The sequence below is a fragment of the Zalophus californianus genome, chromosome 8 (assembly GCF_009762305.2).
Source record: "Zalophus californianus isolate mZalCal1 chromosome 8, mZalCal1.pri.v2, whole genome shotgun sequence".
NCBI classification, from domain to species: domain Eukaryota; kingdom Metazoa; phylum Chordata; class Mammalia; order Carnivora; family Otariidae; genus Zalophus; species Zalophus californianus.
Window position 1 is genome coordinate 118,401,941 of NC_045602.1, and position 15,458 is coordinate 118,417,398.

A 15,458-nucleotide genomic window follows, 5' to 3' on the forward strand; every position below is an offset into this window, starting at 1 on the left:
CACACACCCACTGGCCCACGAAATCTAAATCGTAGCAGTCACCTGACACCCCATGTGTTTGTTCCTGACCTTTTCATACCTCTGCCCCATTTCTGTCTTGTGTTTTGCTCTTGGCTCTCTCATTTTCTCTCTCTTTTTTCCTCCTCCCGAGTATGTATATCTGTTCTCTGGCTCCCAACTGCTGCCTCATCCAGAAGGACTCTGGCCAACCGGGCTGGGGCTGCCTCATATGGTAAAGCCTGCCTTTGCTGGACCTATAAGACCCAACCTTTGGGTCTTGGCCTCAGCCATTGGAAATCACTGTTGCTAACTCATCTGATCCTCCTGTGAAAGGACAATTTGGGCAACACTGTATCCAAGAGGCTTGCAAATTTTCAAATTCTGCAACTTTGAGAATCTACAAGTTCATCTTGGTCTTGTCTTTGCCATTGTTCCTCATCATTCACCAGGGGTTGGCAAAGAACTAACCAGTGTTTCTATGGCATTGTGAAACATGCTGACAGCCTGTGAGCCAGTCTTGATTTTGGAGGGTTAGTAAATTTCATTTAGATTAGTGATCCATATTGAACCCTCCCTTCTTTAATTATTCAACAGATACTTATTAAATGCCTACTAAATGCAAGTTGTTATACTAGACACTGAGACTAGATATGCACAAGACATTTGCAGTACCTTGTGTTTATGAAACTTATATCCAGGGAGGCAAGGCAGACAATAAACAAGAAAAACAAATACAAATAAGTAAGAACTCCCATGCAAGCAAACAAATACTACATACACAAAACCAAGATAATTTCAAATGGGGATATGAAGGGGAAAAAATGGGCTGATGTAATAGAGTGATGGTAGAGCATCAGAAGGTTCTAAAAGGCCTTTTTGGGGGGGTAGCATTTGAATTGAGCACTGAATGATGAGAAAGATCCAGCTCTATGAAGAGCTGTGGGAATAGCAGCATAGGCCTAGGAAATATGCGGTACAAAAGCCCTAAGGTGGGAACAAGCTTGTCATGTTTGAGGCAGATGGCTAGAGCATGGTGAGTGAGAAGGAGACAATTAAGGACAGAGGTTGGCTGTGGGGAGGGGAGGTAACCTTAAACTGTTTAGATTTTGTTGTCAGTACTGTGGGAAGCCATTAGGGGTTTGAAGCTGTGGAGTGCCACAGTTTGGTTTATGTTTGAAAAGAGCACTGCATCTGCAGAATGTAGAATAGATTATAGGGGAGCAGTCTGGCCAGCTTAGGTGTTCAAAGTGGGTAGAATTCACCTTTATGCTTCAGGGGGCTGCAGCTGAAGCTCTGCTCTCCCTAGGATAATTGCTTTCCCACCTAGGTTGTTTTCAGAATCTCCCAGTTCTAAACATTTAATCTATGTTTTGGCTTAATCAAGAAGCAACACTCTCCTTGTGCCAGGCTTGGCACAGAAAACATGGGCATGGTGCCTTTTGTTGAGCACCCTGGCCTGAAGAGAATGAAGAAAGCAGCCCCAGTGGACCCGAGGACAGTGCAGCTGACCTTCAGCACCTGGTAACTTGTAAGAAGCTTTGGAATCCATAAACTTTGTGTGCTTCTGCAAAACAGTTGCAGATGGTCTGGACTGATGATTAAATAAATATCACTGCAGTCTCGCCCAGATCTGCTGTGGCCGTCCTCTCTGCGTCTGGTTTTACATTACAGTGAGTAATTACAGGGGCATAGCTCTTTCTAGTTGGCTTAGGGGGAAATTAAAGTTTCTGCCAGTTGTGTCAGTGACTGCAGTGAGCAGTAGTTGTGAATGGCTACTTTTTGTTTTCAAAAAAAAAACCCAACCAAACTTAAGAAGAACTCTCTTTAATGAAAGGGAATGATTGCCTGCCTTTGCTGTCTCTGCTGATTCTCCAGTGGGAGTTCTGCCATCAGACTTGTCAGACTTGGTTGGCAGGGACTTCTCCTGAGTTAGCACAGAGATCTGAATGGGCAGAGATAACACAAATAGGTACTGGTACAAGCATATCTGCAGAGGAACAGATTTCCCTCTGACCAAAGGTGCCATTGGTGGGCACCACCCTAATTCTCAATGCATCTCTTAGCACTGATGACAGGACTTTCAGCAAATAAAAAGAATTGCTTAAGCACCACCTGAGCTGGGCAGTTTTTACAAGACTTTTGAGTTTCAAAGGCCCTCAGGCTGCTCAATCTGCCAGTGTAAAGTCACTGAATATTATCTCCCTGGCTTCTTACTGGGTATCCTTATACCTCATTCAGCATAATGAACGTGGGGAGACAAATTGTGATTCTTCTACTTTTTTTTTTTTGCCCAAGATTTCTTCTTTCATTCCCACAGAACTTACAAGGACACAGAAAACTCAGTGGGGGAAGAAGAGGTGGTGTCTGCCTTCTGGCCGACATGACTTATGCCAGTGGTTGCATGCGGGTTCCAGAATGAAGATTGCAAATCACTCTCCATCTTTTTGGAGCCTGTCCCATAATTAGAAGATTAAACATTTTGTTTAAATTAGGAATTTTCCCCCTACCTCCTCTGTGTGCTTAAAATCACCATTAGAGCAAGATGGAGACTTGTTGTTTGATATTGGGCTCCATGTGCTAGTTGTGATTGTCAGCAAGAGGTTCAGGAAGTCTTACTTTAATTAAAAAAGCAATTTTGGCCATGGTTCACCTTGTGTGAGGCAGAGGCACTTCTGATCATGTGAACTTCTCGATGTTTGAGTACAGTGAGTAGAGCTTTTTTCAGGAGCGTGACACCAAGCCTAAAAGGATAATATCAGGAGGCAGTGTGCAGCTGGCCTTGAAGTATTGCCTCTGCATTAATGGCAGATTTGCCTTCAATTGACAGATTGTGTTTGTGGGAAAAGAGGGTTACTTACAGGGATAGTATGGTCCTAATTTGAAGTGAATGAAAAGCAACTCATAGAGGAGCTTGTAGAAATTGTCATACGTTTAATGAAGTAAAACAGAATTTGTGTTTTCTACTTACTCCCTGTGCCACCCCACCAAAAGAACAAAACAAAAGGCTGGGAAGTACCAGCTCACTAAGAGCCAGGTATTGTGCTGTTTGATTTATAGGTGTTAGTGCATTTCATCCTAAAAGCAACCCTGGGAAAGTCAGTATTCTTATTCCCATTTTATAGATGAGGAAAGGAAGGTCACAGAGGTTTAGTAACTTGCCCAAAGACACGAGGAAGTAGATGGCAGAATCTTTTCCCTAATTGAGGGCTCTGGTGGATGAAGGGAGCTTAAAAACAGAAATGCTTTAGGAAATAGAATGCAGCAGAATGCTACCATCACCCAGTCTTGTACTTGCCTCGAGTCTACCATGTGTATCATTCTTGTCTAGCAGAACACTCTTGTCAGTTACCAGTCCCCGGGGGAGGACGCTTCTGCCCATTGCATCTCGGTATTGGAGTTGCCAGTGAAAACACCACGTGGTCAAATACTGGATGGAATGATGCTTTTTACTCACACAGAGAAGAGACAAAGCAAGACCAGCTCCTGGGATATATGTCAGTTCCTTGTGGCTAGTGGGGCCCTCGCCCTTCCTCTGAAGCTGGTGCAGGGCAGTGGCCTACATGCAGCCCTCTCTCTTGGCAGCAGAAGGACCCTGACCTAAAAGCTAGTGGTGTGCCTGAGGGGCACTGATGTACATGCTTAAGCAGAGCAAAGGAATACTCACTGAGCATGAAACAGAGACAGACATTGTCACACAAGGTGAGAAGCCTGGCACAAGCTGTATGGGCTCCTTACCTCTTGGTAAGGAAGTGTTCCGGGCCTGAGCCCCATTCCTATGCAGCCAAGTGGGGTTGGAAATACCGCATGCGTGGACTGCCTTTCCTAACAGTTCTGTATTGAAATTACTTGGTTATGTGGCTTTCTTCCCATTAGACTTTGAATTCCTCAAGGACGGTGACCAGATCAGTGCATGCTATGTAGTAAATGCTCAATAAATGTCTGTTGACTGAAGAAAGGAAAGAATAAGGGTAATAAGGAAGAAGGAATAAGGAAATGAATGAAGCAGTGAATCAATGATTAGTGGCTAAATTTGGTTCTCTTCCAGGTTTCTTTTTATGTTGAGACTTAGCGCCTCCACAGTTGCCTTCTCTTTCTTGCCTCTTCTTTCTCAATGGAGAGTAGATTAAGCTATGTTTGTGAGGGGCAGTGACCTGATCATTGCCTTAGATGATCTTCATAAAAGCTTGATTCTAATACTGTAGTAATCTGAGAGTTGATGGGCTTTTCTTTTTTTTTTTTTTAAACTGGAGTGTCTGACTCCAAAGCAACAGATTGATTGATCCATTTATTTGCCCAAGATTTGCTGCAAGTTTACTGTGGGCCATAATTTCTGTTTTCTCTTTACCCAGCCTTGGAAGCAAAATGTAAGAGATAATACAAACAACAAGATTAGTTTTTATTTCATGTTGTTGTATCCGGCATACCCATTTCCATTCGATTTTTTTTTTTCTTATTTAACATGTATTAAGTACTTTTTCTGGGTTAGGTGCTTCCTCGCTAGGAGGGGCTTTTTCCGGGGATGAGATGATGATTTACCCAGGGTCACACTCTAGTAACAGACTTGGATGTCTGATTACTGAAGTCCATTTTCTTCTCACTGCACCAATCTCCCACTCTCCCCTTTTTTAAAGATTTTATTTATTTATTTGACAGAGAGTTAGCGAGAGCAGGAACACAAGCAGGGGGAGTGGGAGAGAGAGAAGCAGGCTTCCCGCTGAGCAGGTAGCCCGATGTGGGCCTCGATCCCAGGACCCTGGGATCATGATCTGAGCCAAAGGCAGAGCTTAACGACTGAGCCACCCAGGCGCACACCAATCTCCCCTTTTAATGGGACTAGTTTAGCATCAATTTCCTATGTGCTTTATGTTTTGTACAGGCCTGGGACACACATTGGTTTCTAAAGCAGAAAGTAGTAGAGCTGCTAAAAGTTCACGTAAGTTTAAGTAGCCTTGGGAAACAGATCTGTAGTAAGCACAGAAACTGAGCGTTTCAATCCCAGCCCCTCTATTTTCTAGCTGTTTGACCTTAGGCAATTCGCTAAGCAAGCCACCGGAGCCTTGGTTTCTTCACTTGAAAAAACAGGGAATGGGTGTTCCCTACCTAGCAGAGCTGTGCGAGGAGTAAAAAGATAACATAATAAGCACACAGTTAATGGTAACTATTACATAGCTTGGATAATCACTTGGTGAGGAAGCGGTGGAGGAATTCTTTATGGTTTCTTTAAACCCTAAGATTCTCTGACCTCAGTGCCTCCTAAGAAGCCCTTTGTGAGATTTATATCTGACTTTGCCTGTGGAGGCCCATCCTGGCTTACTTACGCAGCTTTGTTTAAAAGAGGTGGCCAAATTCCCTTGTGTGCAGGGTTTTTCAGCCAGTGTCTGTGTTTTTTGGTACGTTTGCCAGGATTCTCAAGTTTCTGAGTAATTTGAATTTGAGATGAGTTGGATTGATGGCAGGCTGCTTTAATACAGGTGTTACAAATAAGATTAAGAGGTTGTTGGCGAAGGTACCAGTGGAGCTCTGGGACTGGTTTTCTGGAGTCCTTCTAAATTGACAGCTAATGGGTAGTTTGCCTTGATGGCTCTCTCTGAGCTTGTTTCAACTGACTAGAGATTCATCCACAGAGGTAACTTGCTTATAAAAATTCACTTTCCTTTCCTTTCTCAGAAAGTAAAGCTACCATAACGTGTAGTAATGTCTTTGCGTTGTGCAAAAAAAACCAGTTGCCTTTGCACTGTTTTCAGATACCTTTTTCTAAGGCAGCCAATTCTTTTTTTAAATTTAATTTTATTATGTTATGTTAGTCACCATACAATACATCATTAGTTTTTGATGTGGTGATCCATGATCCATTGTTTTCGTATAACACCCAGTGCGCCATGCAGTACGTGCCCTCCTCAATACCCATCACCGGGCTAACCCATCCTCCCTTCCCCTCCCCTCTAAAACCCTGTTTGTTTCTCAGAGTCCACAGTCTCTCATGGTTCATCTCTCCCTCCAATTCCCTCCCTTCATTTTTCCCTTCCTTCTCCTAATGTCCTCCACGCTATTCCTTATGTTCCACAAGTAAGTGAAACCATATGATAATTGACTTTCTGTGCTTGACTTATTTCACTTAGCATCATCTCCTCCAGTTCCATCCATGTTGATGTAGAAGCTGGGTATTCATCCTTTCTGATGGCTGAGTAATGTTCCATTGTATGTATGGGCCACATCTTCTTTATCCATTCATCTGTTGAAGGGCATCTCGGCTCTTTCCCCAGTTTGGCTATTGCGGACATTGCTGCTGTGAACAGTGGGGTGCATATGGCCCTTCTTTTCACTACATCTGTGTCTTTGGGGTAAATACCCAGTAGTGCAGTTGCTGGGTCATAGGGTAGCTCTATTTTTAATTTTTTGAGGCACTTCCACACTGTTTTCCAAAGTGGCTGCACCAACTTGCATTCCCACCAACAGTGTAAGAGGGTTCCCCTTTCTCCACAACCTCTCCAACATTTGTTGTTTCTTGCAAGGCAGCCAGTTCTTAAGGTTTTTTTGTTTTTTTTTTTATACCGTAAGCCTGCCAAGCTCCAAAGAAAACTTTAAAAAGGGGAGAGATGATTCACATTATTTTATTCTTTATTTATATTTCTGTATAAGACAGTTATTTGATTATCTTAATCCTTGGTAGAATCCCTTCCTGCCCACCAAAATATGCATTTTGCCTTAACTGGTCTACTAGATGCTACTGTTAGGAAATTGAGTGTCCTAAAATGTTCTTGAAGTGAACAGTTCTTAGTTTAAAATCACTTTAAAGTCAATTTTATAGCCTTCTTGCAAGAGAATTGTGGTGGGGATAGAGCTTGCAGGGGGAGTTTGTAGGGCAAGAGGCATTCACCCAGGCTCCTAGAGAATTCCTTTTGATCATATTCCATGTGGCCAGGTGGCAGTGTTCTTTCTTTGTTCTAGGTGGAGGAAATATTTCTTTGTGTGTGTGTGTGTGTGTGTGTGTGTGTGTGTGTGTGGACATATGCTTTTATTTCTCTTGGATAAACAGGCAGGCGTGAAAGGCCTGGGTCATATGGTGGGTGTACGTTTAAACTTTCTAAAAACTGCCCAACTTTCTTCCAAAATGGTTATGCCATTTTGTACTTGTACCATTTGTACTTGATTCCTCTCTCCCTGTAATTGAGATTTCAATTTTTAAAAAATTGAGGTGAAATTCATGTAACATATAATTGTCTTAAAGTGTACAACTTGGTGTTTAGTGTATTCACAATATTGTGCGACCACCACCTTTCTCTCTCTAGTTTCAAAACTTTTTCATCACCCCCATATATCCCATACCCATTAAAAAATCACTTCCAATTGGAGGAAATATTTCTGACTCTAAGAATAACTCATTCCCCATACTTGTCTTTATTGGGAATGGAGGTGTTTTGCTAACTTCAGTGGTTTGTAGAGCTTCTAGAAATAGTAAAACCTTCGAGTTGAGGAAAATAAAGTGCATCTTAGACAAAGGTAGACATGAAAGCATCTCTTTTCATTGTTTTTGATGGGCTCATCAACAGGCATGTAGTGAGGCCGTAACACCAGATACTTTGTTCAAGCTGAAAGAGGTAATTCGGCGCTAGAAAGAAAGTATATTATATAATCATGCTATGTTTTCAGACTTTAAAGTATTACCCATAATATTGAAAAATATTCTATTTAACAGGATACTCAAAGTAAAGTTTGATATGAGTTCTGTCTTCCCTGAAATAAATGTGTCAGCTATTGTGTAACAGACTTATGTGGATAAGTTTTAACTTTTAAAGTAATGGTAGTAGCTAATGTCCCAGGTTCCTGGGATCAAAACCGTGTCAGAACTGTTAAGGAATTAATGAGCAACTGTGAAAGACCTTGATTATGTAAATAAATAAAATTATTTATTTCTTACTTATGATTTCGTTCTCACTAATTCAGTCCCCAGTTATTCACCCCCTCTCCTTCGCATTTTCTCAACACATCTTCACTTTTTTCTTTCCTATCTGTCTTCCTGCAAGTATACATCCTTTCTCCCCAACCACTCTTTCTGTTTGAAAGAGGAATGAAGTTTTAATTCTTGGCAATGACCTCAGAGGCAACTTATAGAAAAGGTAATTAAAGATTACCTTGCCCCACTTTAGTCTTAATGAAATTGTCCATTGCTAGAGGCAGTATTCCACTGGCTGGAATCTTCTCTGTCAGCATAATTACATGTAACAGGTGTGCTATATTATGTGCAAAACCACTCTCTGGGGCTGCTGGTTGCTGAATGACTACTCCACCTCTCCCCAACCTCTGTGACAAGCGCTTATAGAGTATTTAACCTTTGTGTCACCCGAAATAATAAAGTGAACTTATTGTATCTGAGCTTTGGCTTAACACTATAAATAATTTAAAATAGCATTGCCATATTAATTTGTTACTTAATGTTTAAAGATTCAGAGTGGACTGGGTGGGTTCCCCAAATGGTCTGGGGGAGGAAGTTCTTACTGCAGTCTCCATATAGAGAGATGGCACTAAGCTTTTACCAATGGGCAAGGAGCAATGACAGAAAAGAGCTTTCCTGGTTAAAGCCATAGACAGAAAAGTAGCAGAAGAGACTTTAATGTTAATTGAAAGACAATGGCAACAGAGAGAGATGATGAAAATTATGCTTTTAAGATGATAGTTTCTGGGGTTGTGACTAAGAAAGGGATCCGAAGGTTGTGTGTACTGCTCCTGCAAAAGTGAGAGATTTCAGACCTAGTTCTGTCTATGACTTCAGGCTCAAGTGCTGTCACTTCCTTGAGTCTTGGTTTATTCGTCGGTAAGTTACGAGGTTGTACTGATACTCTTTGTCTGAATCTGAGTTTTACTATTCTTATCCTTTATATTGGTGCCACCATTAGAGAATTAACTAAGTGATACATAAAATATAACCCAGGATGGCATAAAATGATCAAATATGTAGGTGCAAATAAATCCTGCCTGGCTGTGGGCACACTAACGATGCAAGGACCTCTGAGAATATGTATACCTTATATACATTTGCTAATAATAATAGGTGATGATTCCTGGATTTAGCTGGTTCAGTGGTTTAGCTGTCCTCTTCCCCGTCTCTCGCTGATTTAGCAGTGTGGGTTGAGTGCCTGCACTGATGTTGGGCACTGCTGGGTGCTGAGGTGTTAGCAGCAAGGGTCAGATCCCACGGTTCCTGCTCTTGAGGACCCAGTTTGTGAATTAGTAGAGGAGATGGAGATTAATTAATGCATGCATTATGTGCCGATAGATGTATAATATGATGATACACTGCTGAGGAAGCTCAGAGGTCTTACTGGAGTTTTTGGAAGACTCTTAGAGAAGGTGACCTTAGAGCTGGAGCTTAAGGCTGAGTAGGATTTCTCTAGAATGAAGGAGGAAAGGAAAGTGATCTGCTATTCATGGTAGCACAGTATGTATTTACCCCATTCCAGGGCATTGTTTAAATAGCCCAAGGTGACTCCTGGGTCCTTCCCTGAATCTTCTCTAATTCCCGTATTGGTTTTTTCTGTAGCTGGTTTTCCAGACCCTGTACTATCCTTCTCATGCATTATCTAGATTTAATGCCTCCTTTTCAAGTGTGGTGGCTAATTCGGTGCTGCAAGACTGTAGCCAAATTGGATATTACACTTCTAATAGTGTGACCTTAATATGCATTAGCTTTAAAAATACTTAGAGTTGGTCATCCTGTTGATTCATTGAATTGGAGATCTACTGAAGCCATCAGCTCTTTTCTGACTGAATTGTTTTTAAGTCACATTTCCCCTGGTGGGGACTTTATATATTTGCTATTTTGAATTTAAACAAAGGACTCCACAGTGCTTATACTTGTTTGGTTCAACTAATTATGGTTCTACCTATCTGTGCTGCCATTTATCCACATTTCTCTTTCTGCCTGCTTGAGTAACTTTGTGAAGATCGTGTTGAGGTAAAGGTGTTGTAAACCCTTAACCTTAGTGAGCTGCAACAACATCAAGGAACTGCAACCAGTGGGGCGTCATTTGTTCTGCATGATTCCCTGCTAGCTTCTGGTGGTCCCCCTTTTCTCCAAGTGTGTGCATAACTGTACCATTTGGCAAATTTACTTCAGATCTTTAAGAAATAAAATTTTATAAATACAGTTGAAGTCTCTTGTATACCCTCCCCTAATCCCATTTTACTGTGTGCCCCTCCCTAATCCAGTTTATTACCCTTTTTAGAAGCAATCACTATCTTGAATTTGGTGATTATTATTCCCACCATTTTTTTATTATTATGTGTGCAACCAGTGATGATTGAAATTTTCTTTTCTTTTTTCTTATTACAAATATGTTCCAGTGAACATTCTTTAAGTATCTCTTTGTGCATATGTCTGAGAATTTCTGTAATGTATATATACCTGGGAGTAGAATTGCTGGGGCCTCAGAATATATGCATTTACATTGTTATTAGCTATCACCAATTAGTCCTATACTCATTTACACTCCTATCAGCAAGTTTTAACAGCTCCCCTTTCTCCACATCTTCACCAACACATTGCTAGATTTTAATTTTTCCATTTTTGTCCAGTCTGATATCTTATGGTTTTTGTGTGCATTTTTTGGATTTCTAGTAACATTGGGTCCCTTTTTGTATGCCTATGGGCTGCTCAGTGTTTTTTCTTTTGTGATCATAATTGTTGATAACATTCCTTGTCAAAAGCTGATTTTAAGTAATTATAAAAGTGTATATATAGGACTTGCATTAGCAATCATTAAGAGAAATTTAAGCTTTGGTTCTAGCACCTTTTCAAAGTGCTGTATCTTTATCTTATTTAATCTTACTCTCCCTTATTTTACTAAAGACAATCCTGTGAGATAGAGCAAGGGCAGAGCATTTTTATAAATGCTGCACTGATAAATCAAATGACTTATCTAAGGTCATGTGACTCTTAAGTGATTCATAAGAACCTAGATTTTTTTCAGATTATTGGTTTGCTGCTCTTTGCATTGTACTATGCTACTTCTTTTAGATCAGTGCAATTCTGTTGTTATTGTTGTTTGGATTGATGTCTAATATTCCCTCTAGCACCTAATGGAGTGATGTTCAGGTTCTATTAGCTTAGTAAACACTTCTTGAGTGAATGAATGAATGATGATGGTTCTGTAACTGACAAAACATTCATAATAAGTCTGCTAAAATGGAGGTAGTTTACCTTCCAGTGATTTTACAAGTATCTGCCTCTGTTAGCCTTGATAAATAAAGAAACTGAATCAACATCCAGCTTTCTGATGCAGCTGCAGAATTAATCAGAGAAGATGTCAAAGTAAATCATGGACGCTAAAGTATAGTTTGTACTTTTAAAAAAAGAAATCTACACACCCTTTGGAGGTGAGATGAATATATATTCAGGCTTTAACAAGAAGTAAGAATTTTTTTGGTGGGAAAAATTGATTAATTGATGACCAGTGATTTAAATCATAAATCACATCCACATTACTTGTCAGCCAATCAGATTGTAGATCTTAAGTGAGAGTCTTGGTGATTTTAATTTTTGATACATTGATTTTTTTTCCCCCCTCGTGGGCAGTTGAAACCCATGTTCTCCAATAATTATTGCGTTCTCAGTACCTGTTTTTTTTTTTTTTTAATTGGGAATTAAGTAAATGAGAGTTCTGTTTTATATTTGCGATAACTTTGCTTTGAGATTTTGCGTTTCTGGTACTTGGTTTTTCTTCCAGAAAAAAAAGGTAGTAAATTGCCATGATTCGTTGATTTTTTTTTTTTTAAGCTTTAAGTCTTGTAAAGACATAATATGTAATTGTATATGAATACCTGGGATATTTCTCAGATATTTCTTAAAATATGTGTGATAATCCCTTGTTGATATAGCACTTTATAGTTTACATAGGGCCTCTTTGTAAGGTGTTTTAGTCATCACAACAGTCTTTTGTGTTGAGGTAGGTAGCATTTTCTGTCTCTGATGGCTTTGATCCTGGATTATGAACTTTGGTTGATGGTAGTTGCAGCATTAGAGATTGTGAGCTTTTTCAGTTCTTGTGCCTTAAGCAAATTTGCAAGGGAGCCCTGATGTTAACTTTGGCAGGTTTCATGCCTGCAAATATTGATTGAGCCAGAAGTCCTAGTTGTAAAATGTCACCAGTGAATGTGCAGCCAGCAAAGGCAAGGGAAAACTCATTACTACAGCTCATCTGTAACTTCTGGGTCAGGCCACTCACTACCATCTGGTAAAAATGAATGTTTGAAAACTCCCTTTTATTCTGACAAAATGTAATCAGGCGAGGTTAACAGCAGATGATTTCTGACCATTTCACATTGGTTCTACCAATCCGTCCACAGCCTGGGTTTGTGACATTCCATATGTCTAATTACCTTTAGAGGTATCAGAAAGCTTTAAAATTATGAAACCTGATGGCAGGAAGGAATTTATTTATGTGTATATCTACCTTTCCCCCTGTGTTGTATGCAACCCCCATAGTGAAAGTATTTATTCTGAAAAAGAAAAGGTAATGATAGAGGAAGAAAGAAATAGGATTACTGTCTTGAAATAATCCAAAGATTTTTTTTTTTTAATGTGAGAGTGGGACTAATCATGTTTATACTGCCTTAAAGAGAAAGATTAAGGACCAAGGAAGAAAGTTGTAAGTTGTAAGGTTTCTCCTCAAATTAACAAACTCTCTGAGTGATCCAAAGATGGAAGGGGCACAATTTTGGGGGGGGGGTTAAGTTTCTGGTCACTGGAAGTGTTAGGAAAGCCCCAGCCTATACCCAGTGAAGATGTTTTAAAGGGGATTCAAACCTCAGATAGACGATTGGGTTAGACTCAAGGCTTCCTAAAGTCTGGATGTCTCTAGTGTTTCAGAATTACCGCAGGAGGTTGTGAATCCAGACAGATGTACAGAGGCATTTTCTGTAGAATGAATCTCTGTCTCTCAAAATTAGTCCTTCTCTCTCTCTCCCTCTCATAAGTGTAGGAGTTAAAAACACAAATGGAATGAAAAGTATTGCCAGATAGATAGTAATATATTTGTCACCGTGTTCTTTCTCAGTCATTGGCTATTAAAAGGTACAGTAGGGGGTAGGGTCTGTCATATTTTGACATTAAAAAAAGATTTTCCTTTTAAAATCTATTAGTGGTCAACACCCTTTCCAGCCTTGAGGTTCTTTGATTTTTGAACCAAATGTGTGCAAGAGAGGTGGGAAGCTACTTGTATTATCTTCTGTGAGCCAAACTCTGCTGGGCATTTTAGAAACACTGGCCTTACAATGAATCATAGAACACTACATCAAAAACTAATGATGTAATGTATGGTGATTAACATAACATAATAAAATTAAAAAAATTAAAAAAAAGAAACATTGGCCTTTGTGTGCTTAAAATATACATATATACATAAATATCTGAAAGTGGTTATTGTTTCTAGCTTATAGATTGAGAAAACTCAAGCTTAGAGGGGGTAAGTTATTTTCCAGGACTGCTAACTAAGTAGAGGGGCTAGCATTTGAATTTAAGAAAATTTGACTACTAAACTCATTCTCCATATAGGGTATCACCACTTGCAAATAGGTTAGCGAGTTAGTATTGCAAAGTAGGAAAAGCACTATATTGGGACTTAGAAGCTTTGTATTATTGCCCATCACAATCAAATTGCTTAAAGCCACTGGGCTCAGATTTCCTTATTTCTATAAAGAGAGGGATAAACTAGATTACCCTTTGAGCTCAAATTTCTGAGTCTTTCCCATTGTTTGATATTTAGGAAATAGTACTTCATGACCCTAGTTGAAAGGCCCTTTTCTGAAGTTCTGAAGCTTCCTGGTGCTAGGTGAAAAATTCCTGGCTTATTATGATGTTATAGAAGATTTTCTTTGACTTTTTCCATTTTTTAATAGAATAGAATGTATTTTTTCTTCCATTAACATGAAAGTACATTTTATGGAAATCACCCCCTCCTAACCCAGGTAACTTGGAATATTGAACTTACTTAGACACCGACTCCCCCCGCCCCCCCCCCCGGCAATACACATCTCCACTGTTAAAATCCTGGTAGAGATGTGCTCTTCACATTAATAATTACACTGGGTGTTTTCATAATTTATCATAATGACGCCATTATTGCTTATTACAGAAGGCCCCTTTCTCCCACCCCCACCCCCAAGTCTAATTGAGGTCGAGACAAGACCATAAACGCGATAATATAGATTGCATGCTCAGAGGAAATGGAGTTGGTTTCATAGTGGAGTTTTAATTTAGGATTCGTTCTGGTGATGTAGCCTCTTCCTATGGTACATTACTTTGAGCCCAATATAACTGCATTTTCCCACAGCTCCTCATTATAGCTACAGCTTCTCACTGCTTTTTAATTAAGAAAAAAAAAATAGGGAGAGAGGGAAAAATGAAACCTGCAGCTTAGGTTGGATATTGTCTGGGTACGCAGGGAGTATCGTAGGCAGATTACTTATTTGATTTTTTAACTCTTTCCAAGCTTTCATGGAGATGTCTTGATTTCTGTTTCCAGGGAGGATGGATATATATATCATCCATCACACATACACACACAGAGGCTTCAAGATCTTTGGAAAGTGAAAGCTTCTCATATATATAATCTTGAAGCTTACTATAAGCTTTGAACAAGTGGAAATCCTTTACGTAACCTAGAAAGGCAACCGGCTGTGTGGTTGCATGGTGGCAAATGCTTAGTGAGCATTTATACCGCTCACCACCTATCGGGAGAGCAAGGCAGGGAATGTAGAAGATTTTTTAAATCGTTAAAGGCTGATGATGTTCTGGTACATCAGAAGTTAAGAGTTAATCATTTTTTCTCTGATCTTGTGGGCAGCAGAAACAAAGAAATGACTTTATGAGGAACAGTTTTCTTTTGTCATACCTTCATCTTGAGGGATTCCAAACACCTTTCCGATACCAAAACAAATTAATCTCCAAAGGTGACTGGTAAGAATGGCTTAATCCTTTTGGGATTGGTTTTGTAAGACACAAGGGAGCTCATGCCTGAGCTGTTGACCTCTGACAGGCTGCGAGTGTTACATTCCCTTCTTGAATCCAGAGCCGTTTGGCTCTTCTATAGTGGAATCGGTTTGACAGCTCTGAGATTCTTCCCCACTTACGTATTTTTGCTTTGTTTTGTGTAACTGATCACTCTCTCAGTAGCGGATATTGGTAAATATAATGTAGAGGTTTATTTCCAGGTCAGGGTATTGTTAGCTTTATAACTTTTTGTGGGGACCTTTCACAAGTAGGACTTCAGCTTTCTATGAGTCCATATTTTATGTAGTGTTGCTGGAAAGATGGTTCCATTTTGGCTTTATCAGGGAACAGAAAGCTCTTGGATGAAAATCTTCTAGACCTGTGGAGACCTGTGGTAGCCAGTATGGTAGCCGTGAGCTGTGTATGGCAGTTGGGCACATGAAATGGGGCTGGGGCTGGGTTGAGACACACT

The 15,458-nt window shown here is 40.0% G+C and overlaps 1 protein-coding gene across 1 annotated transcript in view; it reads left to right on the plus strand.

The window, feature by feature from the left end:
* CTNNBL1 (catenin beta like 1) overlaps positions 1-15,458 on the plus strand; it is a 161,698-nt gene that overhangs the window by 13,518 nt on the left and 132,722 nt on the right. The window lies entirely within an intron of this gene.